This window comes from Bos grunniens, chromosome X, assembly GCF_055505025.1.
Source record: "Bos grunniens cultivar Pamir isolate PY7600 chromosome X, Bosgru_T2T1.0, whole genome shotgun sequence".
NCBI lineage: Eukaryota > Metazoa > Chordata > Mammalia > Artiodactyla > Bovidae > Bos > Bos grunniens.
Window position 1 is genome coordinate 25,527,141 of NC_141194.1, and position 26,241 is coordinate 25,553,381.

At 36.0% G+C, this 26,241-nt stretch overlaps 1 long non-coding RNA gene across 2 annotated transcripts in view; it reads right to left on the reverse strand.

Annotated features, from left to right (window-relative positions):
• Positions 1-1,510: 1,510 nt before the first annotated feature.
• Positions 1,511-26,241, reverse strand: part of LOC147340006 (uncharacterized) — a 384,986-nt gene continuing 360,255 nt past the window's right edge. For both annotated transcript variants that reach the window (XR_015159236.1, XR_015159235.1), the window contains one exon: positions 1,511-6,646. This is a non-coding gene — a long non-coding RNA (uncharacterized LOC147340006). The remainder of the gene's footprint in view (positions 6,647-26,241) is intronic.

Consider the following 26,241-nt stretch of genomic DNA (forward strand, 5'->3'; position numbering starts at 1 on the left):
ACAGAGGATGAGATGGTTGGATGGCATCATTGATTCAATGGACATGGGTTTGGGTGGACTCTGCGAGTTGGTGATGGACAGGGAGGCCTGGTGTGCTGCGGTTTATGGGGTCACAAAGAGTTGGACACAACTGAGGGACTGAACTGAACTGAGGGGGTGGGTCATAGAGGATCTTGCTTTGATTTATGTTATTGAGTGTTCTGCCTCTGTTTTCCTCTAAGTTTTATAGTTTCTGGTCTTACATTTAGGTCTTTAATCCATTTTGAGTTTATCTTTGTGCATGGTGTTAGGAAGTGTCCTAATATCATTCTTGTACATGTAGCTGTCCAGTTTTCCCAGCACCATTTATTGAAGAGGCTGTCTTTGCCCCATTGTATTTTCTTCCCTCCTTTGTCAAAGATAAGGTACCCATATTTTTGTTGCATGGGTTTATTTGTGGGCTTTCTATCTTGTTTCATTGGTCTATATTTCTATTTTTGTGCCAGTACCATACTGCTGTGATGACTGTAGCTTTGTAGTATAATCTGAAGTCAGGAAGGTTGATTCCTCCGGCTCCATTCTTCTTTCTCAAGACTGCTTTGGCTATTCGGGGTCTTCTGTGTTTCCATATGAACTGTGACATTTTTTGTTCTTGTTCTGTGAAAAATGCCATTGGTAATTTGATAGGGATCACATTGAATCATAGATTGCATTTGGTAGTATAGTCATTTTCACAATATTGATTTTTCCTACCCAGGAACATGGAATATCTCTCCATCTGTTTATGTCATCTTTGATTTCTTTCATTAGTGTCTTATAATTTTCTGTGTACAGTTCTTTTGTCTCTTTAGGTAAGTTTATTCCTAGATATTTAAATCTTTTTGTTGCAGTGGTGAATGGGATTGATTCCTTAATTGCTGTTTCTGATTTTTCACTGTTAGTATATAGAAATGCAAGTGATTTCTGTGTATTGACTCTGTATCTTGCATCTTTGCTCAATTAACTGGTTAGCTCTAGTCATTTTCTAATACTATCTTTAGGGTTTTCTATGTACAGTATCATGTCAGCTGCAAACAGTGAGAGCTTTCTTTCTTCTTTTCTGATCTGCATTCTATTTATTTCTTTTTCTTCTCTGATTGCTGTAGTTAGGACTTCCAGAACTATGTTGATTAATAGTGGTGACAGTGGACACCCTTGTCTTGTTCCTCATCTTAGGGGGAATGCTTTCAGTTTCTCACCATTGAGAATAATGTTTGCTATAGGCTTATCATATATGGCCTTTACTAGGTTGAGGTAGGTTCCTTCTATGCCCATTTTTGGAAGAATTTTAGTCATAAATGGGTGCTAAATTTTGTCAAAGGCTTTTCCTGCATCTATTAAGATGATCATATGGTTTTTATCTTTCAATTTGTTAATATGGTGTATTACATTGATTGATTGCATATATTGAAGAATCCTTGCATTCCTGGAATAAACCCAACTTGATCATGGTGTATGAGCTTTTTGATGCGTTGCTGAATTCTGTTTGCTAAAATTTTGTTGAGGATTTTTGAATCTATATTCATCAGTGATATTGGCCTGTAGTTTTCTCTTTTTTGTGTTGTCTTTGTCTGGTTTTTGTATCAGGGTGATGGTGGCCTCGTATAATGAGGTTGGAAGTGTTTCTTCCTCTGAAATTTTTTGAAAGAGTTTTAGAAGGATAGGCATTAGCTCTTCTCTAAATGTTTGATAGAATTCTCCTGTGAAACCATCCGGTCCTGGGCTTTTGTTTTTTGGGAGATGTTTGATCACAGCTTCAATTTCAGTGCTTGTAATGGGTTGTTCATAATTTCTATTTCTTCCTGGTTCAGCCTTTTAGATTGAACTTTTCTAAGAATCTGTCCATTTCTTCCAGGTTATCCATTTTATTGCCATATAGTTGTTCATAATAGTCTCTTTATAATCCTTTGTATTTCTTCATTGTCTGTTGTAACCTCTCCTTTTTCATTTCTAATTTTGTTGATGTGATTCTTCTTTCTTTGTTTCTTGATGAGTTTGGCTAAAGGTTTGTCAATTTTGTTTATCTTCTCGAAGAACCACATTTTAGTTTTATTAGTTTTTACTATTGTTTCTTTCATTTCTTTTTCATTTATTTCTGTTTGGATCTTTATGGTTTCTTTCCTTCTGCTAATTTTGGGGTTTTCTTATTTTTCTTTTTCCAGTTGTTTTAGGTGTAAAGTTAGATTGTCTATTCAATGTTTTTCTTGTTTCTTGAGGTAGGATTGTATTGCTATAAACTTCCCTCTTAGGACTGCTTTTGCTGCATCCCATAGGTTTTGAGTGTTTTCATTGTTATTTGTTTCTAGAATTTTTTTTTTAATTTCCCTTTTGATTTCTTTAGTAACCTGTTGATTATTTAGAAACGTGTTGTTTAATCTCCATTATGTTTGTGTTTCTTACACTTTTTTTCTTGTAATTGATATCTAGTTTCATAGTATTGTAGTCAGAGAAGGTGCTTGATGTGATTTCACGTTTCTTAAATTTACTGAGGCTTGATTTGTGACCCAAAATGTGGTCTATCTGGGAGAATGTTCCATGTGCACTTGATAAGAAGGTGTATTCTGCATTTGGATGGAATGTCCTGACGATATCAGTGTGATCCATCTCATCTAATGTACCATTTAAGACTTGTGTTTCCTTATTAATTTTCTGTTTTGATGATCTGTCCATTGGTAGGAGTGGGGTGTTAAAGTCTCCTACTATTACTGTGTTACTGTCAGTTTCTCCTTTTATGTCTGTTAGTGTTTGTCTTATGTACTCAGGTGTTCCTATGTTGGGTGCATAGATATTTACAACTGTTATGTCTTCCTCTTGGATTGATCCCTTGATAATTATGTAGTGTCCTTCCTTATCTCTTGTAATCTTCTTTATTTTAAGGTCTATTTTGTCTGATATGAAGATTGCTACTCCAGCTTTCTTTTGCTTCCCATTTGCATGGAATATATTTTTCCATCCTCTCACTTTCAGTCTATATGTGTTTTGAGGCCTAAAGTGGGTTTCTTGTAGACAGCATATATATGGGTCTTGTTATTGTATCCATTCAGCCAGTCTGTGTCTTTTGGTTGGAGCATTTAATCCATTTACATTTAAAGTAATTATTGATATATATGTTCCATTTTCTTAATTTTGGGGGGTTGATTTTGTAGATCTTTTTTATTCTCTTGTATTCTTGACTATATAAGCCCCTTTAACATTTGTTGTAAAGCTGGTTTGGTGGTACTGAATTCTCTTAACTTTTACTTGTCTGAAAAGTTTTTAATTTCTCCATCAATTTTGAATGCAATCCTTGCCAGGTACAGTAATCTTGATTCTAGATTTTTCCCTTTCAGTACTTTAAATATATCCTGCCATTCCCTTCTTGCCTACAGAGTTTCTGCTGAAAAATCAGCTGTTAGGCATTTGGGGTTTCCCTTGTATGTTACTTGTTGCTTCCCCCTTGCTGCTTTTAGTATTCTTTCTTTGTGTTTAGTCTCTGTTGGTTTGATTAGTATGTCTTGGCGTGTTTTTCCTTGGTTTATCCTGTATGGGACTCTTTGTGCCTCTTGGACTTGATTGACTATTTCCTTTTCCATGTTGGGGAAATTTTCAACTATAATCTCTTCAAAAATTTTCTCATACCCTTTTTCTCTTCTTCTGGGGCCCCTATAATTTGAATGTTGGTGCATTTGATATGGTCCCAAAGGTCTCTGAGACTGTCCTTGGTTCTCTTAATTCTTTATAATTTATTCTGCTCTTCAGAAGTTATTTCCACCATTTTATCTTCCAGCTCACTGATTTGTTCTGCTTCTGATATTCTGTTATTGATTCCTTCTAGAGTATTTTTAATTTCAGTAATTGTATTGTTTGTCTCTGTATGTTTATTCTTTAATTCTTCTAGGTCTTTGTTAAATGATTCTTGCATTTTCTCCATTTTGTTTTCAAGGTTTTTGGTCATCTTTACTATCATTATTCTGAATTCTTTTTCAGGTAGTTTGCCTATTTCCTCTTCATTTATTTGGACTTCTATGTTTCTAGTTTGTTCCTTCATTTGTGTAGTATTTTTCTGCCTTTTCATTATTATTTTTTTTAACTTATTGTGTTTGAGGTCCCCTTTCCCAGGCTTCAAGGTTGAAATCTTTCTTCCTTTTGGCTTCTGCCCTCCTAAGGTTGGTCCAGTGGTTTGTGTAAGCTTTGTATAGGGTGAGATATGTGCTGAGTTTTTGTTTGTTTGTTTGTTTTTCCTCTGATGGGCAAGGCTGAGTGAGGTGGTAATCCTGTCTGCTGATGATTGGGTTTGTATTTTTGTTTTGTTTGTTGTTTAGATGAGGCATCCTGCTCAGGTGGGTGGGTGCTGCTGGGTCTTGTATTCAAGTGGTTTCCTTTGTGTGAGTTCTCACTATTTCATATTCCATATGGTTAGTTCTCTGGTAGTCTAGGGTCTTGGAGTCAGTGCTCCCACGCCAAAGGCTCAGGGCTTGATCTCTTAGGTGGGATGGTCACTGGAGGAGGTGGTCCTTCTCAGGTGCTAGTACCATTCTGCTTTCTCAAAAGCATTGTTGCTCACTGACAAAAAGCCATGAATGAAAACTTCCGTGAGTTCTTTTTTAAATAACTCTCATTATTAGTAGGAAAGCATGTTTTGGATTTTTAAAATCTTTATTACCACACAGATTTTTTTTTTAATGTTCCCATTTCTAGAATCAAAGAATTTTTAAAGTATAAGCAACAAATTCTTGAATGTATACATTTTCAAACTAGTGAATTCTACTTATATGAAATATTTCAGTCAGTTCCTTTCATTTTGATTCAAATACATTTTCCTACCAAATTATCCTTTTATTAATTGTATTACGCTATCTGCCTTCTAATTAAACAGTTTTAAAGTCCAAAGAGAAACTTTTTGTTTCCCCCAAAACAGTCTCATTGACTAAAATACCAGTGAGTTAAGTACTTTGCTACCAAAGAATTGTATCATTCATGCCAACATTTCTCTCAATTACCACATTTTCAAGCAACTAAAATGAATTTCCCAAATGAATTTTCCATTGTTTTGTCTTTTTGAATTAAATCATATTTGTTTCATAAAACTGCAATTTTACAACCCAGAGTTTTATAAGTTTCTAGATATTTATGGAAATCAAAAATTCCCTTTTCCTGAAACCTAATGTAATTTGGAACTGAACTGAACTGAAGATTACTGGGTTTGATCATAAAATGTAACATATCTTCTACTCAAGTAGTTTGTCCCATATTTCATGAGATTTTAGCTGAAATACATTTCAGTATATTTCAATGTTTTGTACCTATATAAAATTGTTGGTTGTAGTGCCACAGTGACTAAGCACCAATATAAATATAGCTTTCAGTAAAAGCTGCATACAGAGAAACATTTCCTGGCTCACTGTGACATTTTGGATTCAGAATTTGAGGTCAGTATATGGTCTGTGGATTTATTGTCTGGATTCAGGTCCCACCTAGGGGGTCAAACCAAAAATCTTTGCTACCACTACTGGTATAGACTAGTGGTGTGATACCAGGTGGCTGATACTCTTTATAGCTCATAGAAGCATTTTGTTTATTAAACTAATACATTCAGAGCATCTGAAACAGTGTCAGGCTTATGGTTTGTACAAATGTATTAGTTCTCGATGTTACACTTTTTACCAAAGGAATACTGTTTACTAGAAACATTTAAATCATAAATCACCGTTATCAATAATGCATATATTAGTATGATGATGTATATTTTAACCTTTGCCTAACTTATGCATTTAGGAAGATTCATTTATGCTGTGCCTATTGACTGATGCCACTTTGTCTAACACTAAAAACATCATTCCATGGTCTTTTATAATACTTCTTCCTTTAAATAACATCCAAATAGTGGTTGATTATCAAAACTTCCCTACTGAGATGATCTGTAGATACATAGATACTCTAGTATAAGCACATTTCTCATTATTTTCTCCTTAGGATGGAGTGCTAGAAGTGAAATACATAAGACATACAAGATTCTTTTTTTTCTTACCCACCACTCCCTGATTTTGGCAGCCACCAACCTGTATCTGTGAGTTTGGTGGGGTTTTCCCCTTAAATTCCACACATAAAATTTGTCTATTTCTGTCTAACTTATTTCATTTAAGCATAATCCCTTCACTGCCCATCTGTGTTGTCACAGATGGCAAGTTTCATTCTTTTTTTTATAGCTGAATAATAGTCCATTGTGTGATATAAAACATATTTTTTTTACCCATTCATCCATCAATGGTCAGTCAGATTGTTTCTACACCTTGACTATTATAAATGATACAATGAACATAAGGCTTCAGATATTTATTGGAGTTAGTGTTTTTGTTTTCTTTGGATAAATACCCAGAAGTGCAGAAGCTCTGGGTTTCAAGTTCCCTCTTGTTTGTGGGTCACCATGCTGGGGTGGGGTTTATGGTGAAATTGGGTTCCATCATCTCCTACCTACTTTGAGATGTTGTTGTTCTCATCTATCTGGTGTATAGTCATCATTCAGCTAGGCTTTGGGTTTTTTAAGGAGGAAATTGTTTCCTACGTAGCTGTAGAACCAGTTTGCCCATGGGTAGAGGTGAGTTCAGGATCTTCCTACATCATCATCTTGAGCTGGAACCTCATTCTTTATCTGGAAGATAAAAGAATTACTACACATTCATATTCAAATGGTATTAATGAAACTACATCAATATTAAATTTTTCCTGTGGTAACACTTGGAGTAAGGTTAGTGTTGCACTATAATAATCGACTGCAGTATCAACAATTATATTTTGAAATAATGGGTTTTGAGTAAAACAGAATCTAAATGAACCTGTTACTACAGATTTGAATTAGGATGTTGTAAAATAGGTTATTTTTAGAAAGAAGCAACATAAAATAATGAAAGAAAGGAAGTATTGATAGAGAGGGAAAGAAAACTTTGACAGAAATACAGTTGACACTTGAACAACATGATTTTGAACTGCATATGTGTAGATTTTTTGTTATTATTTTTAGTCAGCTCTCTATGTCCCTGCATTGAATATCCATGGATTCAACTAGCCACAGATCACAAACTTAATACACAATCTGCATTTGTTTGAATCTGTGGATGTGGAACTTTCACATGGAGGGTTGACTATGGTACTTAAACATATGTGGATTTTGGTGTCCACAGTGGGTCATGAAACCAATCCTCTGTGGATAACAGACAACTGTAGTTGTATTATAGATGGCCTTCTGGCTTGACTGCACAAAGTGTATTGTCAAATTCTAAGTGCCATATTTGCCAAGAGACATAAAAACTTGGATTACATTCAAAGGTAAGTGACTCTATATTGTACTCTTGAATTTCTGCCCTAGATTGCCTGAGAACTGTATGTAGATTTAAATCTAGCAGTGTTTTTCAATAGCTGCATTCTTGTGGATGGTGAAAAGTAAAATAATGAAATAATCTCCACACCTAAAATTTGTTTGTGAATTTCAAGAAAAGGTAAATTATCCAATTTGACTTATCAGTTGGCTTTACATTTACATGTGTGTGGCTTTACATTTCCTTTAATTAATATACCTGTCTGTGATAATTATATAAACAATAGCAGCTCAGTGTTCCCCAAGATGTAATCATATGACAGCAAGTGTTCTCACTCTGAGTATTTTGAAACTCTGCAATAAGCGAGCCCCTTCTTATTTACTGTATTATTTCTATGGGCCTTGACACTTTAAGAAGGAGGTGTGGTTTGCAGCATTTTCTATACTGATATGACAGCAGGACACTTGTTTTCTGGAGAATTTCTTGAAGCTGGTATAGAAAATTGCTTGTCTAGTCCAGTCTTGGGAATTTTTAATTTGTTCCCACTTTTTAATAGTTCAGTAACCCTTGTTTTATGTACACATTTATATTTTGCTAGTATATTCTGTTGTAGTCTAATTCCATCTCATCATGAGTTATTCTGAATTCCTTGAAGTTGAAATTGAAATCCAATTGATTTTTTTAGAATTTAAAACCTGATTTTAACTTGACTTTAAAACATAGCCTCATACCTCATTTTTCCTACCACAGTCACTGCTCTTGGTAAAAGGTAGAATACGTCCAGGATTGGTCAGAGGTGGGGTCAGGGAATCTCAGTCGAGGTCAGTAGTTTATGGAGCAGTACGTACAACCCCTAGTGCCACAAGGTTTCAGCTTATGGCCGACAATCCCTTCATAAGTCATCCCTGTGCCACTATATGTAAACACATAAGAAAGCTTAGACTGGAATATATATAAATGTGGGATGGAAGATATACCTACTGGTTCCCACTGTTCTCCAACTTCACCTCCAAAAATGAGCAGGGACAATACTTCACAGAATATCACTAACCTTGATTGTACCTAAGATGGAAAAGAGGGCCCTGAGTATGGGAGTTCTCGACAGTGAGAGGGTCTCAGCAGGTAGCTGATCAACTCACATACCTGAAAGCTTTTATCATCTCATTAGTTTCCAATTGTCTGCTCCTCAGTGCTCTCACACATCATTTAGCTAAAGCCTCAGCTGGTCTTTGTCAGCTCTCATCAGGAGATCTACATCCCAGTGATATCAAATCAATTTTATATCACAATATAAGTCAGATTGTAAGTTGCTTGCCCAGCATCTATGAACAACTTTGTAATAACTGAAATTAAGCATTTCCAAAATCTGTGTTTTGAAAATGCTGCCAGGTGAAGGCCCATAATGGACTTAGGAAGAAAAATTAATTAGGATTCTGTTTCATCTGTCAGGATTGTTTAGCAATAGCTAAGTTAACAGCCATGTTGCTTCCAGGTGTATTGCTCAATTTCCAAACTTTCTTGTTGGTATTTTTAGAAGAGTTTAAAGCATCTGTCCTCAACCTTGGCTTCACATTAGAATCACCCAGGGGGCTTCTAAATATATCCATCCTCAGGCTCCACCTCAAGAGATACTGATTTAATTTAGGGTGAGCCCCAGAATTAGTATAGTTTAAAATTCTCCCCTGTTGATTCTTGTTTGAAGCCAGCATAGAATACCATGGGTTTAAAATAACAGCAGTCGCTTTTTCTATGCTTCATAATATGCTTCTATGAGGTCAATTTTAAAAAGTGTCCCATCAAGAAAAAAAAGAAATTAATATTTAATTGAGTGTTTTAGTCTTTTTTTTCTTGAGTACATTTCTGTACTGCTTCTAGAAAATCCCTATTTGAATATTCTGTCATTAGCCAGGACTTTTTAATCCTTGAAATAAAAGATTCTTTGTTCACCTCAGAAGTGAAATATCCATTAAACAACTGCTGATTATTTATTGAGTACCTACTATAAGCAGGTTAAATACTGAGAAAAACTCATATATTTAAAACATGTTATAAATCTCAATATTTCTGAAGAAATATTTATCTGGAAATAATGATCCATAATACAAAAATTAAGTGATGCTTGTCCAATTAGAAATAGACACCGGTATTTACTAGCCTAGCTAGGTAACACACTGTTCAAATTCTTTCCCTTAGGCCTTGGAGGTGCACAACCTTCATAGGGATTAAGAGAAGCCCCAAGCGAAACTACTATGATGAAGTGGAAAGAGATGTGAGATGAGAATAAGGCCAAAAATTGGCCTTATTCCAAGACCAGTGATTAGGGTACAGTTACAGAGATAAGTGCCAGCAGTAGATTGCAACACCAGCCTCAATTATTTCCTCATTTTTTATCTACACAGTGGAATGCTTTTCTCCATTCATGCTTCATTTGACCGTGTGACTTGCCAGCTGTTGGTGTGTCACCACTGAGTCTTCTGTATTTTGACTTTGCTCTTAGGCCTCTGTTGTCGCTCAGGGCACTTGCCCCGGCCAGCCTGATGCAGGATGAGAAATGCGGATGAGAGCAATTGCCCCAGTGAAGAGTCAGCTGATTTCAGACGTGTGACTAAACACAGGTCCGTTCAACACTGTCATACGGCCAGCCCCCAGTTGACGGCACTTGTGAATGTTACACTCAAAAAGATGAATGATGAATGATAATCCAACAAGTAGGTTGGAGGAATGTTATGAATAAATACAGGTATCTTTTATCTCTCTGTGTTTCAAAATGTGAAAATTTTCCAGAATAAAATTGCCTTTCTAATCACTACCTACACTGATATTATTGCACAGTTTTATTTCACAAATAGTTTTAGGAATGCTGAATAGTCTATAGAAATACGTTTACCTTTCATGTTACCTCCCAGAGAATTACCTGAACTTCTTAAAAGAAAAAGCCTTGTTTTCAGACAGACTTTAAGTTTTCCTCATCACCCAGGAAAATGGGAGGGAAGATGAAGTATCTGACTCCTTCTTAGTCTAGTTGTCCTTGGAGTAAAAAGGTAATAATACCTTCTTAAACTTAATTTGCTCTTTCCTCCTCCAAGGTTTTCAAACCATGCTCAATTGCCCTTACAAACAGCTCAAAACATCCAGGTTCATTAGAGTGTTGATACTCTCAGGAATAAATCGACCCACACAGCCAATAGATTTTTGCAGAAATTAGAGGCAAAGTGATACTCAATGAACCTTATGGAATTAATAAAGGGAAAAGTATCAATAAAGAATTTGAGGTACAGAGTTAAGACAACAAACTACTTAATTCGCCCTCAGTGTTCTTTACAGTTTGCAATTGGACCTCCTTCATATTCCTCCTGCCTGTTGCTAATAGCAATGCATATGAGCTTCACACAACAAATGCTCCTCATACCACCTAACTGCAGAGGCACCAGACTAAGGATGGATCTTCATCCTTGATTTCTAACAGTTATTGTTGGCCCAGGTATGACTTTCTTTTATTATTCACTCAGTTAGATATGCATATGTTTGTACTTGTCTATTTTTTAATTTGTCTGTTTTATAATGTAATAAGAACCTGGGAAATCATTGTTCAATGTGAAAAACAGAACCTTGATGAGAATTTAAATATTCATATGTGATCTTATACAAACCATTCTCCTGCCTGCCTCTCACATAATGAAATTGCCATCTGAATCTGTGTTCATCATTTCCTTAGGTTAAATTGCATAGTTTTAAATTATATGTATTCCTAAAAAAGTATATGCAAGGATACATAGAAAGATTTTTATAAATATTTACATGTATGTTATACATATTTATGTTATAGTTTGAGATTTAACTTAAAATTTTTGAGTTTTACATATACTGTCATATCTTGATGTAATTCATTTTAATGCCTGTGCAATATTCCCTTGTGTGAAGGTAAACAGTTCATTCATCTATTTTCCTCTTGATGTATACTGGATTATTTCCAGGTTTTTGCTCTTTAAAATGGTGTCACTATGGATGTTCCTACATGACTCTGGACGTAAGTATATGAGTTTCTCTTGGGAGTGGAATTGTTGAGTCATAGATAATGTCCGTGTGTACAATTTTATGCGACAGTGTCATATGTTTTTCAAAGTAGTTGTACCAATCTATACTGTAGTAAGGGTCTATTAAAAATACTGTGCATTTTTAATAGACCCTAAGAAACGAGTTGCCAGTCCAGGTTCGATGCACGATACCGGATGCTTGGGGCTAGTGCACTGGGACGACCCAGAGGGATGGTATGGGGAGGGAGGAGGGAGGAGAGTTCAGGATGGGGAACACATGTATACCTGTGGCGGATTCATTTTGATATTTGGCAAAACTAATACAATTATGTAAAGTTTAAAAATAAAATAAAATTTAAAAAAAAAGAATTAAAAAAAAAAAAAGCACACAGAGAAAGAAAAAAAAATACTGTGCATCTATATTCTGTCTAACATGTGGTATTGCTAGAAATTTTATTTGAATTTACACCAATCTAAATGGAAAAATATTATATATAACTTTGATCTTGATTTGTATTTCACTTATTAGAAAACATATTTTCAAATTTGTTACTGCAAAGTTGTTTATCATTAGTCAAATGCTTCTTTATTTTCCTTCATTTTTCTGTTTCTGGTTTCCTTAGCAATCTGTAGACAATTTTTACATATTCCTAATATTATTGTTTGTCATTCCTAATATTTATTGTTTGTCATTTATGTGAGGACAAATACTTCCCAGTTTATGACCTGACTATTCACTTTCTTTACAGTGTCTCTTGGTGGTTTTTTTCAAAACTAAAGTTAAAAGTAGTGCAGTGGGGGGCTGGTGCACTGGGACAACCCAGAGGGATGGTATGGGGAGGGAGGAGGGAGGAGGGTTCAGGATGGGGAACACATGTATACCTGTGGTGGATTCATGTTGATATATGGCAAAACCAATACAATATTGTAAAGTTAAAAAATAAAAAATAAAAATAAAAAAAGAGTAGTGCAGTGGATGCCAGTTGTTCACCATCGTTCAGTTGCATTCATCAGTTTCTAACTGATGCCACATTTTCTGTTAACATTTGTGTTTATGTGTGTATTATTTTGCCAAATCACTTGAAAGAAAGTCATTGACATCATACTTTATCCTTAACTGCTTCACCATGTATCTCTTAAGAATAGGGACACTGTCCAATACAATTATAATACTGTTATTACTACCTTAAAATAATAAAAATATTTCTGTGATATTATATAATATAGGGGCAATATTATGATATCCCCAGTTGTCCTCAAGATCTTTTTAAATATCCAAAGTTTACTAATTTACTTTTGTTTTTATGTCATTTTTAATCTCAGAAAGTTCTGTCTTTTTGATTTTCTAGTTGCTTACTTTTTCACATTTGTTTCTAATGGTATTACATTTTAAAATAATCTAATCTATTTATCTTTTATAACATCCTCCATTCTGCCTAGTCAATGAATTGTTGACCAGATAGCTCCACTGTAACAATAATAGTTTTCTCTTTGTATTTAATAAATAATCTGTGAGTTGTGCTTCAGTACTAAACAACCCCAGTTCTTTTGGCATCAATCAGTTCTTATAGTTATTACATTAGATGTTGCAAACTGGTGATTTCTTAATTATACTATTCCTTCAAAACTTAATAGCTAGGAACTTGTGTAAAAGAAAAAAAAAACTTCATCCCCAACCACATTTAAAAACATACTTTATTATGAGCTCATTTGTTTTCTTTAAAATCTAATGTGATATGATCAGCTATTCTCATTATTCTTTTTTACAACTTTATGTTTTACAGCAGTTTAAGTTTACAACAAAAATGAGCCCTTTGCCTCACCATGTAAACTTCGGAATCAGTTTGTTGATATCCTTAAATCAACTTAATGCAGTTTTTATTGGAATTGCATTGATTCTCTAGCTCAAGTTGGGAAGAACTAACATATTTACCATACTGTTTCTGTCCATGAATATGGAGTATATTTCCACTTATTTAGCTTTTTTTTAATTCATCAGAGTTTCACTGTTTTCTCATACAGATCCTGTGTATAGGTTTTACTTAAGTATTCATTTTTTGGGGTGCTAATGTAAATGGTATTGTTTTTAATTTCAAATTCTTCTTGTTTAGTGTTGGTATAGGAATCCAATTGATGGTAAAGGAAAGCAAATAACTTTTATATATTAACCCTGTATTCTGCAACTGTGGTATAATTGCTTGTTAGTTCTAAGAGATTTTTGTTGATTCTTTCAGATTTCTGTATGTAGGCATGTTATTTGCAAAGATGGCTTTATATCTTCCTTACCAATCTTTATACCTTTTATTTTATATTCATGTCTTATTTCTTTAGGAAGTGCTTCCAGTATGATGATGAAAAGAATTGGCAAGAGGGTCCATCCATGCCTTGTACCTCATCTTAGCAGGAAAGTGTCTTATTTCCCACTATTAAGTATGATGTTAGCTGTAGGTGTTTTGTAGATATTCTTTATCAGGTTGAGAGTTTTTGTCATGAATGAATGTTGGAATTGTTTCAGATATTTTTTCTGCATCTATTGATCATGTGATTTTTTTTTTAGTCTGTTAGTATGATGGATTGCATTAATTGATTTTCAAATGTTGAACAAGCCTTGCATACCTAGAATAAATCCCACTTGGTTGTAGTGTATAGTTCTTTTCATACGCTTTTGGATTTGATTTCACTGAGGTTTGTTGCACCTGTGTTCATGAGAGATTGATCTGCAGTATTCTTTTAAGGTCTTTGTCTTATTTTGTTATTTGGGTAATGCTGGCCTCATGGAATGGGTAAGTATTTCCTCTGGTTAATCCTCTGAAAGAAATTGTAGACAACTGGAATAGTATGTTCCTTGAATGTTTGGTAGGATTCACCAGTGCACCCATCTGAGCCTGGTTCATTTTGTTTTGAAAAGTTATTATTTATTCAATATCTTTAATAGATATAGGCATACTCAGATTTAGTTCTTCTTGCATGCATTTTGGCAGACTGTGTCTTTCAAGAAATTGGTCCACTTCATCTAGGTTGTCAAATTTATACCCATAGTAGAGCTGTTATTAGTATTCCTTTATTATAATTGTAATGGCCATGGAATCTTTTGTGATGTTCCCTCCTTCGTTCTGATATTAGTCATTTGTACCTCTGTTTTTTCTTAGCCTGGCTAATGTCTTATTTTTATTGATCTTTTAAAAAAACAGCTTTTTTTGATTGTGTTGATTTTCTGCATTGATTTCCTGTTTTCAATTTCATTGATTTCTGCTCTAATTCTTAGTTATTCTTCTGCTTAGTTTGAATTTAATCTTTCAAATTCAACTCTTTTCTAGTTTCTTAAGGTGGAAACTTAATTATTGATTTTAGATCTTTTCTAATGAATGCATACAGTGCTATAAATTTCTAAGCACTGCTTTCACTGAATCCCACAACTTTTATTTTCATTTATTTGAAATATTTCAAAATTTGAGATTTACTCTTTGACTCATGTTATTTATACATATGTTGCTTAATTTCATGTATTTGGGGATTTTTCCAGCTATCACTTTGTTATTGATTTCTACTTTAATCTGTTGTGGTCCAAGAGCAGACATTGTATATTTTCAGTTCTTTTAAATTTGCTTAGGTTGTTTTCACCTTTCACTTTCATGCATTGGAGAAGGAAATGGCAACCCACTCCAGTGTTCTTGCCTGGAGAATCCCAGGGACGGCGGAGCCTGGCGGGCTGCCTTCTATGGGGTCGCACAGAGTGGGGCATGACTGAAGTGACTTAGCAGCAGCAGCAGCAGCAGCAGCAGGTTGTTTTATGGCCAACAGTGTTGTCTGTCTTATTGAATGTTCCTAGCTATGTTGAAAAAAATGTGAATTCTGCTTTTGTTGGATCAAATAGTCTATAGATGTCAGTCCTATCCAGTTGATTGATAGTGTTGTTGAGTGCAACTTCTTGCTTACTGGTTTTCTGCCTGCTGGATCTAAGAGAGGGGTATTGAAGTCTCCACTTGTGATCATGGATTCGCCCCTTTCTCCTTACAGTTCTATCAGTTTTTCTTTGTGTAGTTTGATGCTGTTATTAGTTCAGTATATCTTTCAATTTTCAAATTATTCCAAATTTGATTACTAGAAGCTCATCCAAGTCACTCTCTCTCTTTAGACATGAGTCCATTAGACTTTGACCATTTCTTTGTTTTTTACTAAAAAGGAATCTGAGGCTTACCCTTACATTTCTGTGCCAAGACCTATTATCACCCATTTCTCCAAAAAAGATCTGGTTCCTTTTCATGAAGGATGATATTTAGAAACCAAGATTTGGTATTAATTGTTCTCTTTACTACTTGAGGGTGTGTTGCTCATACATTTCTGGACTCTCTTTTTCATTATGTATTCGGTACTGGTACCATGCTCTTTGATGATTTAGGCTTATGTTATGCATTATAGCTATCCCTTGTAATTGTTTTACTTTTGCATAGTTTTAACAATGTACTTTACTTTTAATATAGTCAAGTATCTAGTTAGTATATGAGTGAGTGAGTGAGTGAAGTCGCTCAGTTGTGTCCGACTCTTTGCGACCCCATGGACTGTAGCCTATCAGGCTCCTCCGTCCATGGGATTTTCCAGGCAAGAGTGCTGGAGTGGATTGCCATTTCCTTCTCCAGGGGATCTTCCGACCCAGGAATCAAACCCGGGTCTCCCGCATTGCAGGCAAGTATTTTATAGAAAACTATATTATTTTCATAAATATTTTATGTCCTTCAAGTGAAAGGATTAACATTACAATCTTGGTGAATTTACTCATTGTCATGTGATTTTAGTCACCTGGGTGCAGAAGTGACATTTGTCACTTCAGGAAGAATATTTAAGAGGCAGCATAAAATTAAACTTGTTTTCTTTTCCCTGGCCTTATAATTAAGATGAAACTTTGGTCAGCCTGAGTCCCTGAGTAATGAGCATAGCTCTTTTGCTACACTGGATATATAGTGTACTGTTTAAAGTTTAGCTTACCCTAACTGAAAAATCTTTTATTGTTGTGCATGATTGTACTGTTTACAAAGAAATCCTTTTCTTTTTCAAGGTCTAATAAATCATTCCCACTATAATTTACTAAGGGCTTTAAGTTTTATTTCGGACATTTAAGTCCTAGATTTATGGGGAGTTTTTTTTTTTTTTAAACAGTGTATGGTAGGAATGCAATTTTACTTTTTATCATATGTGAATAAATTTTTTGGTCCATCTTTTGAGTAGTCACTCTCTTATAATCTGATTTAGTATAAGACCTCTGACACGTAAGTGAGTTCAGTTTCTGCACTGTTTGACTCCACTGGTGAACATGTCTATTTCCATGCCAGTAATACATTTAATTAATATAGGTTTATAATGACTATTAAGATATTACAGCAAGCTTTTACTTTTTCAGAAATGTCTTTCTATAAATACTATAATCAAGTTATTAAATTCTTGAAATAATTTATTTAAAATTGCTTTTGAGATCTGGTGGGGAATTCCCTTGACTCTAGAGATCAAATTAAAGAACAACTATTTTTATGTATTATTGTCTTCCAACCCATGAATACAGCATATTTCTCCATTTATATAAGTCTAATTTAATGTCACCAAACAGTATTTTTATAATTATTTCCTATAAAAGTTTTACACATTTTTAGTCTTTATATATGTGATATTTGTATAATACTAATGTAAGTAATAGCACATATTTTTGAATATGTATTTTTATAAAATATATTTTTAGTTCCTTGTTTTTTATCTATGTGATTGATTTCTGTAAACTAATTTTATCTAAAACTGCTAAACTCACCTATTAATTCTAAGTCATCTGAGTATTTTTTTGAATTATTCTGTGATTAATAATATCACCTCTAAACAGCAGCAACAGTTAAAACTGGACATGGAACAACAGACTGGTTCCAAATTGGGAAAGGACTACATCAAAGCTGTATTCTGTCGCCCTGCTTATTTAACTATACGCAGAGTACATCGTGAGAAACACTGGGCTGGAAGAAGCACAAGCTGGAGTCAAGATTGCCAGGAGAAATATCAATAACCTCAGATATGCAGATGACACCACACTTATGGAAGAAAGTGAAGAACTAAAGAGCCTCTGATGAAAGTGAAAGAGGAGAGTAAAAAAGTTGGCTTAAAACTCAATATTCAGAAATCTGAGATCAAGGCATCTGGTACCATCACTTCATGGCAAATAGATGGGGAAACAATGGAAACAGTGACAGACTTATTTTGGAGGGGGGGCTCCAAAACTATTGCAGATGGTGATTGAAGCCATGAAATTAAAAGATGCTTGCTCCTTGGAAGAAAAGCTATGATCAACCTAGGCAGCATATTAAAAAGCAGAGACATTACTTTGCCAACAAAAGTCTGTCTAGTCAAAGTTATGGTTTTCCAGTAGTCATGTATGGATGTGAGAGTTGGACTATAAAGAAAGCTGAATGCCAAAGAATTGATGCTTTTGAACTGTGGTGTTGGAGAAGAGTCTTGAGAGTCCCTTGGACTGCAGGGAGATCCAACCAGTCCATCCTAAAGGAGATCAGTCCTGGGTGTTCATTGGAAGGACTGATGCTGAAGCAGAAGCTCCAATACTTTGGCCACCTGATGCGAAGAACTACTCATTTGAAAAGACCCCGATGCTGGGAAAAATTGAAGGTGTGAGGAGAAGAGGATGACAGAGGATGACATGGTTGGATGGCATCACCGACTCAATGGACATGAGTTTGAGTAGGCTTCGGGAGTTGGTGATGGACAGGGAGGCCTGGTGTGCTGCAGTCCATGGGGTTGCAAATAGTCAGACACGACTAAGTGACTGAACTGAACTGGAACAGCAGCAGTTGTATTTCTTCCTAAGACTTTTGTCACTAATATTTCTTGACAGCTGTATTTTACTGACTACAACCTGTGCCACAATACTGAAGTGGTAACTGTGAGCTCCCTTTTCTTGTTTCTAGTTTTAAAAGGAATGTTTGTTCAATTGGCCACTTAAAGTAGCTGTTACCTATTTTGTTAAAAAATATTCTTTAGCAAGTTATAGAAATTTTCTATTCTTAATTTACCAAGTTTTTATTATTTTCCTGCTTCTATTTAAACAGTGATTGTTTTCATTTTCAATCCCTCAATAAATTGGTTGTCCAAAATTAAATCACCATTATATTGGGCTGGCCAAAAAGTTCGTTCCATTAGTGACTATGTTTTTCAGTAAAGTTCTTGGTAAAATGAAAAAGTCTTAATTTTACTTAAGACTGAACAAACTTTTTGGCCAAGTCAGTTATATCTGCGATAAAGCCAAGTGGAACACACAGTATGTATATATTTTTATGCACTGTAGGAATTGATTTGTTAATGTATTTTTTAGCATTTTGCAACAGTGAAAAAGGCCTAAAAACTCCTTGTAATACCTTTGGTTTTGGCATGAGGATTATCCTGGTTTTGTAAAATTAGGTAAGTAGTAGTATCCTTTTATTCTCAGAGGATTTTGCTTAAGATTGACATGAATTTGTTTTGCTTTATTCCTTTATTTGTTAATCTTATATTGGAGTATAATTGATTAACAGTGATGTGTTAGTTACGGGTAGACAGCAAAGTGATTCAGTTATACCCATACAAATATCTACTCTTTCTCACATTCTTTTCTCATTTAGGTTTTTACCTAATATTGAGCTGAGTTCCCTGTGCTGTATAACAGATCTTTGTTGGTTATCTATTAAGATTGACATGAACTTGAATGTTTCATAAATTTTTTCCTAAAATACTCTTTTAATTATTATAGAAGTAATGATTTGTGTTAATTTTTCCAGTTTGTCCACATTTGTAGTCGTTGACATATTGCAGTGGGAAGAATTCTTTTACTATCACTTCGGTTTCTACACAATCAGTAATTATGTCTTCTTTCTAATTATGTTTGTGTGTGTGTGTCCTCCCTTAATCAATAATTGTAGAAATTTTTATTTTTTCTAAAGAACTTCAGGTTTTAAAAAGCTATTTCATTTAATTATTCTCTTATTATCTATAATTACTTGCTTTTGTTTTTGAAGATATTGTTCATCTTCTACCTTCTTTTTATTTATATTTCATTTTTTGTACAATTTTTAAAGGATACACTCCATTTACAGTTATTAAAAAATGTTGGCTATATTCCACATATTGTACTATATACATCCTTGTAGCCTGTCTTACACGTAATAGTTTGAACCTCTCACCCTCCAACCCCTATATTGTCCCACTGATAACCACTAGTTTCTTTTAAGTGTCTGAGTCTGCTTCTTTTTTGTTATATTCATTAGTTTGTTGTATTTTTTATATTCCACATATAAGTGATATCATAACATGATATGTCTTTCTCTGACTTAATTCCCTGAGCATAATACCATTTTCTATTGTCTTAATTTTGGAACTTATTATTTTTGAGCCTGTGCTCTCTTAGGAGTTTTGACATCTTTCAGTTTCCCTCAATACTGCACCTTTCACGCCTTAAGTAGTTTTTCTATATAGTATTTTCATTGATACTTACCTTGAGTTATTTAAAATACCCATTATAATATTAAAATTATTTAGTATTACACTAAAATGACATAAAAGCCCCCAACACTGGAAATTTGTTATTAACTTGTAAATAGTATTGAGATAAAAATGCACAGAAATACAATGCCTAATCTTTGAAATTTGCTGAACTTTTCTTTTCATATCATAAAATCACTAGTTTAGAATATATTCCATGGGTTCTAAATAAAAGGATGTGATTTCTCCTGTTGTTGGATCAAGGATTCTGTATCTGTTCAATAGGTCAAGCTTGTGGTAGCACTTACCCAGATATTTCACTTTATTGCTTTTTTTCCCACTGCCATATCAGAAAAAAAAGTCGTATCTTAATCTATAATCTTATTTACAATACCATCAAAAAGAATAAGACATTTAGGACTAAGCTTAACTGAGGAGGTGAAAGGTCTATATATTGCAAACTACGCAATACTAAGGAAAGAAATTGAAGAAGACACATGTAAATAGAAAGGTAACTTGTGTTCATGTATTGAAAGAATACTGTTAAAATGTTCATACTACCCAAGTCAGTTCAGTTCAGTTGCATAGTCGTGTCCGACTTTGTGACCCCATGGACTGTAGCACATCAGGCCTCCCTGTCCATCGTCAACTCCTGAAGCCTACTCAAACTCATGTCCATTGAGTCGGTGATGCCATCCAACCATGTCATCTTCTGGCATCCCCTTCTCCTCATGCCTTTTATCTTTCCCAGCATCAGGGTCTTTTCAAATGAGTCAGTTCTTCACATCAGATGGCCAAAGTATTGGAGCTTCTGCTTCAGCATCAGTCCTTCCAATGAACACTCAGGATTGATCTCCTTTAGGATGGACTGGTTGGATCTCCTTGCAGTCTAAGGGACTCTCAAGACTCTTCTCCAACACCACAGTTCAAAAGCATCAATTCTTTGGCACTCTGCTTTCTTTATAGTCCAAATCTTACATCCATACATGACTACTGGAAAAACCAGAGCTTTGCCTAGATGGACCTTTGTTGGCCAAGTAATGTCTCTGCTTTTTAATATGCTGCCTAGGTTGATCATAGCTTTTCTCTCAAGGAGCAAGCATCTTTTAATTTCATGGCCTCAGTCACCATCTGCAATGATTTTGGAGCCCCCAAAATTAAGTCTGTCACTGTTTCCATTGTTTCCCCATCTATTTGCCATGAAGTGATGGTACCAGAAGCCTTGATCTTAGATTTCCGAATGTTGAGTTTTAAGCCAACTTTTTCACTCTCCTCTTTCACTTTCATCAGAGGCTCTTTAGTTCTTCACTTTCTTCCGTAAGTGTGGTGTCATCTGCAAATCTGAGGTTATTGATATTTCTCCTGAAATCTTGATTCCAGCTTGTGCTTTGTCCAACCCAGCATTTCTCATGATGTATTCCACATGTAAGTTAAATAAGCAGGGTGACAATACACAGCCTTGCTGTGCTCCTTTCCTGTCTTGGGACCAGTCAGTTGTTCCATTATCAGTTCTAGCTGTTGCTTCTTGACCTGCATACAGATTTCTTAGGAGGCAGGTAACGTGGTCTGGTTTTCCCATCTCTTTCAGAATTTTCCACAGTTTGTTGTGATCTACACAGTCAAACGCTTTGGCGTAGTCAATAAAGCAGAAGTAGATGTTTTTCTGGAACTCTCTTGCTTTTTCAATGATCCAATGGATGTTGGATATCTGAACTCTGGTTCCTCTGCTTTTTCTAAATCCAGCTTGAACATCTGGAAGTTCACAATTCACGTACTGTTGAAGCCTGGCTTGCAGAATTTTGAGCATTACTTTGCTGGTGTGTGAGATAAGTACAATTGTGCATAGTTTGAGCATTCTTTTGCATTGCCTTTCTTTGGGATTGGAATGAAAACTGACCTTTTCTAGTCCTGTGGCCACTGCTGAGTTTTCCAGATTTGCTGGCATATTGAGTGCAGAACTTTAACAGCATCATCTTTTAGGATTTGATACAGCTCAACTGGAATTCCATCACTTCCACTAGCTTTGTCCATATTGATGCTTCCTAAGGCCCACTGACTTTGCATTCCAGGGTGTCTGGCTCTAGGTGAGTGATCACAGCATCATGATTATCTTGGTCATGAAGGTCTTTTTTGTACAGTTCTTCTGTGTATTCTTGCCACCTCTTCTTAGTATCTTCTGCTTCTGTTAGGTCCATACCATTTCTATCCTTTATTGTGCCAATCTTTGCATGAAATGTTCCCTTGGTATCTCTAATTTTCTTGACGAGATCTCTAGTCTTTCCCATTCTATTGTTTTCCTCTATTTCTTTGCATTGATCACTGACGAAGGCTTTCTTATCTCTCCTTGCTATTATTTGGAACTCTGCATTCAAATGGGTATATCTTTCCTTTTCTTCTTTGCCATTCATGTCTTTTATTTTCTCAGCTATTTGTAAGGCCTCCTCAGAGAACCATTTTGCCTTTTTGCATTTCTTTTTCTTGAGGATAGTCTTGATCACTGCTTCCTGTACACTGTCATGAACCTCCGTCCATAGTTCTTCAGGCATTCTATCAAATCTAAACCCTTGAATCTATTTGTCACTTCACTGTATAATTGTAAGGGATTGATTTAGGTCATGCCTGAGTGGTCTAGTGGTTTTCCCTACTTTCTTCAATTTAAGTCTGAATTTGGCAATAAGGAGTTCATGATCTGAGCCACAGTCAGCTCCCATCTTGTTTTTGCTGACTGTATAGAGCTTCTCCATCTTGGCTACAAACAATATAATCAATCTGATTTCGGTATTGACCATCTGGTGATACCCATGTGTAGAATCTTCTCTTGTGTTGTTGGAAGAGGGTGTTTGCTATGACCAGTGAGTTCTCTTACAAAACTCTATTAGCCTTTGCCCTGTTTCATTCTGTACTTCAAGCCCAAATTTGCCTGTTACTCCAGGTGTTTCTTGACATCATACTTTTGCATTCCAGTTACCTATAATGAAAAGAACATCTTTTTTGGGTGTTAGTTCTAGACGGTCTTATAGGTCTTCATAGAACTGTTCAACTTCAGCTTCTTCAGCATTACTGGTTGGGGCATAGACTTGGATTACCATGATACTGAATGGTTTACCTTGGAAATGAATAGAGATCATTCTGCTGTTTTTGAGATTGCATCCAAGTACTGCATTTTGATCTCTTTTGTTGACTATGATGGTTACTCCATTTCTTCTAAGGGATTCTTGCCCGCAGTAGTAGATATAATGGTCATCTGAGTTAAATTCACCCATTCCAGTCCATTTTAGTTCGCTGATTCCTAGAATGTCGATGCTCATTCTTGCCATATCTTGTTTGATCACTTCCAATTTGCCTTGATTCATGGACCTAACATACCAGGTTCCTATGCAATATTGTTCTTGACAGCATCATACTTTACTTCCATCACCAGTCACATCCACAACTAGGTGTTGTTGTTGCTTTGGCTCTGTCTCTTCATTCTTTCCAGAGTTATTTCTCCACTGGTCTCCAGTAGCATATTGGGCACCTACCAACCTGGGGAGTTCATCTTTCAGTGTCCTATCTTTTTGCCTTTTCATCCTATTCATGGAGTTCTCAAGGCAAGAATATTGAAGTGGTTTGCCATTCTCTTCTCCAGTGGACCACGTTTTCTTAGAACTCTCTACCATGACATGTCCATCTTGGGTGGCCCTACAGGGCATGGCTCATTGTTTCATTGAGTTAAACAAGGCTGTGGTCCATGTGATCAGTTTGGTTCATTTTCTGTGATTGTGATTTTCATTCTGTCTATCCTCTGATGGAGAAAGATAAGAGGCTTATGGAAGCCTGCTGATGGGAGAGACTGACTGAGGGGGAAACTGAGTCTTGTTCTGATTGGTGGGGCCATGCTCAGTAAATATTTAATCCAATTATCTTTGATTGGTGGGGCTGTATTCTGTCCCTGTTTTTTGACCTGAGGCCAAACTATGGTGGAGGTAATGATGATAATGGTGACCTTCAGAAGGTCCCAATCATACACTGCTGTACTCAGTGCCCCCACCCTGCAGCAGGCCACCATAGATGCACCCCTCCACCTGAGACTCTAGGACACTCATGGGCAAGTCTGGGTCAGCCTCTTGTTGGGTCACTGCTCCTTTCTTCAAGGTTTTGTTTGTGCCCTCCAAGAATCTGTTTCCCCAGTCCTGTGTAAGTTCTGGCAGCTCTGTGGTGGGGTTAGTGGTTACCTCCTTCAAAAGAGCTTATGCCATACCCAAGTCTACTGCACCCAGAGCCCCTGCCCCTACAGCAGTCCACTGCTGACCCGTATCTCTGCAAGAGACACTCAAACTGAAATCAATCTACAGAATTAATGTATTTGCTATCAAATCCCAGTGGAATTTTCACAGAAACAGGAAAGAAAATCCTAAAATTTCTGTTGAGCCACACAAGACTACAAGTAGTCAAGTAAATCTTGAGAAAGAAAAACAGTGGTAGGCATCACACTACCTAATAATACTACATTACTCATCTCGCACACTGGTAAAGTAATGCTCAAAATTCTCGAAGCCAGGCTTCAGCAATACGTGAACCGTGAACTGCCAGATGCTCAAGCTGGTTTTAGAAAAGGCAGAGGAACCAGAGATCAAATTGCCAACATCCGCTGGATCATCGAAAAGGCAAGAGAGTTCCAGAAAAACATCTATTTCTGCTTTATTGACTATGCCAAAGCCTTTGACTCTGTGGATCACAACAAACTGTGGAAAATTCTGAAAGAGCTGGGAATACCAGACCACCTGACCTGCCTCTTGAGAAACCTATATGCAGGTCAGGAAGCAACAGAACGGACATGGAACAACAGACTGGTTCCAAATAGGAAAAGGGTACATCAAGGCTGTATATTGTCACCCTGCTTATTTAACTTATATGCAGAGTACATCATGAGAAACGCTGGGCTGGAAGAAGCACAAGCTGGAATCAAGATTGCCGGGAGAAGTCTCAATAACCTCAGATATGCAGATGACACCACCTTTATGGCAGAAAGTGAAGAGGAACTCAAAAGCCTCTTGATGAAAGTGAAAGAGGAGAGTGAAAAAGTTGGCTTAAAGGTCAACATTCAGAAAACTAAGATCATGGCATCTGGTCCCATCACTTCATGGCAAATAGATGGGGAATCAGTGTCAGACTTTATTTTTCTGGGCTGCAAAATCACTGCAGATGGTGACTGCAGCCATGAAATTAAAAGACGCTTACTCGTTGGAAGGAAAGTTATGACCAACCTAGATAGCATATTCAAAAGCAGAGACATTACTTTGCCAACAAAGGTCCATCTAGTCAAGGCTATGGTTTTTCCTGTGGTCATGTATGGATGTGAGAGTTGGACTGTGAAAAAAGCTGAGCACCAAAGAATTGATGCCTTTGAACTGTGGTGTTGGAGAGGACTCTTGAGAGTCCCTTGGACTGCAAGGAGATCCGTCCAGTCCATTCTAAAGGAGATTAGTCCTGGGTGTTCTTTGGAAGGAATGATGCTAAAGCTGAAACTCCAGTACTTTGGCCACCTCATGCGAAGAGTTGACTCATTGGAAAAGACTCTGATGCTGGGAGGGATTGGGGGCAGGAGGAGAAGGGGACGACAGAGGATGAGATGGCTGGATGGCATCACTGACTTGATGGACATGAGTTTGTGTGAACTCCGGGAGTTGGTGATGGACAGGGAGGCCTGACATGCTGCAATTCATGGGGTTGCAATGAGTTGGACACGACTGAGCGACTGAACTGAACTGAACTGAACAAATGTATAGTAATAAAAACAGTGTGCTACTTGCACAAAAACAGAGACCAATGGAAAAAATCCGGAGAGTTTGACAAGGAAGACAAGAATACTGAATGGGGAAAGGATAGTATCTTCAATAAATGGTGTTCAGAAAACTGGATATCCACATGCAGAATAGAATTAAATCTCTATTTTACAGCACTCACAAAAAATAACTGAAAATGCAGCCCATTTTTCATTGTAGCAGTATTATAATAGTCAAGACATGGAAGCAACCTAAGTGTCCCTCAACCAATGAATGGATAAAGAAGATGAGACACACATATAAAATGGAATATTACTCAGCCATAAAATGAATGAAATAATGCCACTTGCAACAGTATAGATGGACCCAGAGATTATTGTCCTAAGGGAAGTAAGTGAGACAGAGAAAGACAAATATATATTGCATAAATGTGGGATCCAAAACTAATAGTACAAATCAACTTATTTATAAGACAGAAATAGTCACAGATGGTGGAAACACATTTATGGTTACCAAAAGTGAAAGGCCAGGAGGAATGAATTAGAAGATTAGGATTAACATATGTGTGTGTGTGTGTGTGTGTGTGTGTGTGTGTATGTGTGTATTACTATATATAAAATAGATTACTAATAA